This window comes from Elephantulus edwardii, unplaced genomic scaffold, assembly GCF_000299155.1.
Source record: "Elephantulus edwardii isolate Elephantulus edwardi_28Jun2011 unplaced genomic scaffold, EleEdw1.0 scaffold00012, whole genome shotgun sequence".
In the NCBI taxonomy this organism is placed as follows: domain Eukaryota; kingdom Metazoa; phylum Chordata; class Mammalia; order Macroscelidea; family Macroscelididae; genus Elephantulus; species Elephantulus edwardii.
Window position 1 is genome coordinate 2,831,429 of NW_006399762.1, and position 3,436 is coordinate 2,834,864.

General features: G+C 43.1%; 1 pseudogene; it reads right to left on the bottom strand.

Moving 5' to 3' along the window:
- Positions 1-998: 998 nt before the first annotated feature.
- LOC102861386 lies at positions 999-1,707 on the bottom strand (annotated as a pseudogene).
- Positions 1,708-3,436: the final 1,729 nt, after the last annotated feature.

Below are 3,436 nucleotides of genomic sequence, written 5' to 3' on the forward strand. Positions count from 1 at the left end.
TCAAAGCAGACAAGACACCCCATATACATGCCCAGGAAGGACCAAAGCAGGTGAAAAGCAGGGGGAGTAAGAGGATAAGGAGTGGGTGAGAGGATAGAGTTTAAGTATTTTCAATTCCCCCATGCCCATCCCACTTAAACTGTGCCCAGGCCCTGAGGGAGAAGGGGGTAAATTCTGAGATTATTGGTAGTGTTATGAACACATCCCGCTTAGTAACCTCATTATGAACTCCTTCCCTATTCCTGATAATAACAAACTATAATCCTGAACCCTTGCAGTTGGGCCAGGAGACTTCAGCACCCCACTTGCCCAATACTCTTGCCTTCTTCACGTGGAGACATCAGAGGGGCACAGGTCTTCACCAGCAGTGAATGGCTAGTGAACAGGGGTTTATCAAGGTGAGGGGAAAGGGAGAAAAATAAAAATAAGAAGGTAGGGTTGGAGTTTTGCTAAATAAGACAGCTGTTTTCTGCACTGTTTTCTCACCCGACCCCAGAATCCCTGAGTGTAGCCAAAAAGGCAGTGTGGGGTGGGGGCCTGGAGAGTCAAGCTGGACCACAGGCTCCAGTCTGTGATGTACAGGGTGGGCCAGGGCTGAGCTCCAGTCCAAGTTCTCAAGCTCTGACCTTCCAGAATAAGCTGAATCCCGGGGGACACAGGGCAGGCCTGTCGATCCCCACTGCCAAGATGCTCTGGCATGGGTTAGAGTGGCAGAATGGGATGGAGTTGGGGGTGTTTTCCAAGGGTTTTATAAAAAGCTAAAACCATTAACACCTTCCTAGTAAGAAGGGCTCCCAGCCTGCCTCTCCAGGAAATCATTCTCCCCAGTGCCTAGCAGACGCAGCTGAGGGGATCCCAAAGAGCTGAGGGAGGAGACTGCAGCCCCCTTTCACACAAGACTGGACCTAGATAAGGAGCTCACTAGCACCATGCAATGTTGAGGTCCCCCGGCAGCCTGACTGGCCACATTGGCCCTTCTGAATGGAAGTGTCCACTTGCTAAAGCTTCTGTACTATTGAGGCTTGACCCCTATAAGGGAGGAAAAGAAAGGGGCTGGGAAAAGGCTTGAAGTTCAGGCAGCAGTCGCAGCCAGGACCCCAGAATTTCTGTATCTCTAATTGGCCCAACAGAACCGCAGCCATAACTATTACCACATTCAGGATGGGGCCATTGGCCAAGTTCAGGGCTGCCACTCAGTCACCCCTGGGAGCGATCCATTGAGCAATGTAGTGATGCAGCATGAAGTCGATGATGAAGTGGGTTAGCTGGCTCAGGAAGCTGTGCTTGTAGACATGCAGGGCCAGGTGATAGCCAAAGCCCAGGAGAGCCACCACACAGCCCCAGTGGACCCCAGTTAATGCTGCTCTCAAACAGGCTTGAGGCAATCATGATGAAAAATTGGTCAGCATTCTGTGGTGTTAGCTACAAGTGCTGCAACATGTTCTGGAACTCTGCGTCGTAGTGCTGGCTAACGTCATCCCTAGACGTGGAGACCTGCCAGCACACCTGCCCCAAAACACTGCTGGGCTCACGGGGCAAGGAGACCATCTCTGGGTCAGCGGGGTTGGACACCTTCAGCCTCCTGCTCCTGCTAGTGGCAATAATAGATGTAGCTTTGTCCTGGGCTACCTGTTCCTCTGATGTGGGGGATGGAGTAGGGTATTCGCAGTCCTGCCCAGCATGACCAGGACCTGGTCTGGATGCCATATTTCAGGTCCTTGTAGAGGAGAGTGTCAGCGTGTTCGGATCCCGGCCTAGACTGGGGATGACTCAGCAGGTTGAAGCCCAGGGTCCTACAGGCTGGCAGCTGCTCCCCAGGGCAAGGTGTCTGCAGACAACATTTTAATTGTTATTTTCTAGTGGTTTACTTACAAAGTTCGTATACATTGTTTTTCACTCCAGATCTTTCCCATTTCCTTTAACTACTCCTCCCTCCACCCATCAAATTGTGCGACCCCATGATTCCTGCCCCCCCATCCTTACCCCTCTGATACTATCTCCCCACCCACCCCCGCTTAGATCCTTATACAGGTTCAACAATAATGGTCTTATACAGTGTTTTTCTTTATAGGACTGAGTTAGTTCACGTAGCATAATGCTCTCCAGTCCCACCCAAATTAATATTTAAAAGACCAATTTCTTTAAACTGACCTCTTATATGTCATATGTGCTTCTATATACTTTATATAGCACCACACTAATTTATGAACTTGGGATAAAGGTTCACTCCCATGTGGTACTATGAATTTATTTTTAACATGCAAATCTGTGAAAATATATAGAATTTTCCCTGTTGGGATGTCTTAAGCATTGCACTCCTACAAGATAGCAAATAAACTGATCTCCCCAAGTTTCCATGAGCACTTCACTTCTGTAAGTAGATTACAATTATCCCTGAGAAATCACCTATTGAAAATTTTCTACTTCTTGTCAAACAGAAAAGCATTTCCAGTACAGACATGGATTGAAAAGGTTTTATCTCATTACCGTGGTTCACTTTTCCCATGAGTTCAACAGGTGTTATTTTTAGCATCTTTCTCAAGCCAGAAAGAGTCACCCAAAAATCCCAACAAACCTCACAGTACTGTTTCAAAGGGGAGTTTTTTTTGGCCACAAAGGGTGGCCAATATTCTCATGTGAATATTTGGAGTAAAACTTTGCTTTTTGCTTACTTTACTCTTAGTTAAAATTAAGGCAATTCTTCTTCTCCCTTTCATTCAGATTAAGAATATTTAAGAATGTCTAGATATACAGGAAATATTTCTTAACTCTGAGAAGAATTGTCTTTTTAAGTTGTATCTTTATACAAAAATCTAGAAAAAATGGGGGGAAAGGAGAAAGATCATGTGCAAATAAATAATGAAAATGAGATCATGAAAATCCACAATATAATTTAAAATTTCACTTCTGGAATACTTTTAAATATATTAACTCATTGCCTCTGTAAACATTTCATGAGGGCCAGTGGTGTACCCCAAATCATGTTAGCCACTGAGTAAAGTTAAACAAGACAAAAGCCTTGCCCTTAAAAATTTCTAAATACTTCTTTTTTTTTAAGTAAAAAGTAATTTATTTATCAAAGGATTAATGAATGAGTAAAAATGTCAAAGCTATTGTTCTGAAAAATAATCTAGAAGAAACAGCTGAGCTAGTTAATCTACATTCTTGAAAACACAATTGAATATTCAATAGGCTGTTAAGAAATAACAAATCTGTTTAGACAAAAATCAGTGTAAATAAAAAATGTGATTACCAAATTAAAAGGCTGCGAAAACAATGTAGGATAGTAACAAAAATGAACTAAGAGTATGATTGAAAAATAACATTTAAAAAAATTATAGATTTAAAAATGGCAAGAAAGGTAGAGAAGCAGGAAATAAATTTACTAAAAATTATAACTGACTTCAAAGCAAGAAGATAAAAAATATTGTGAAGT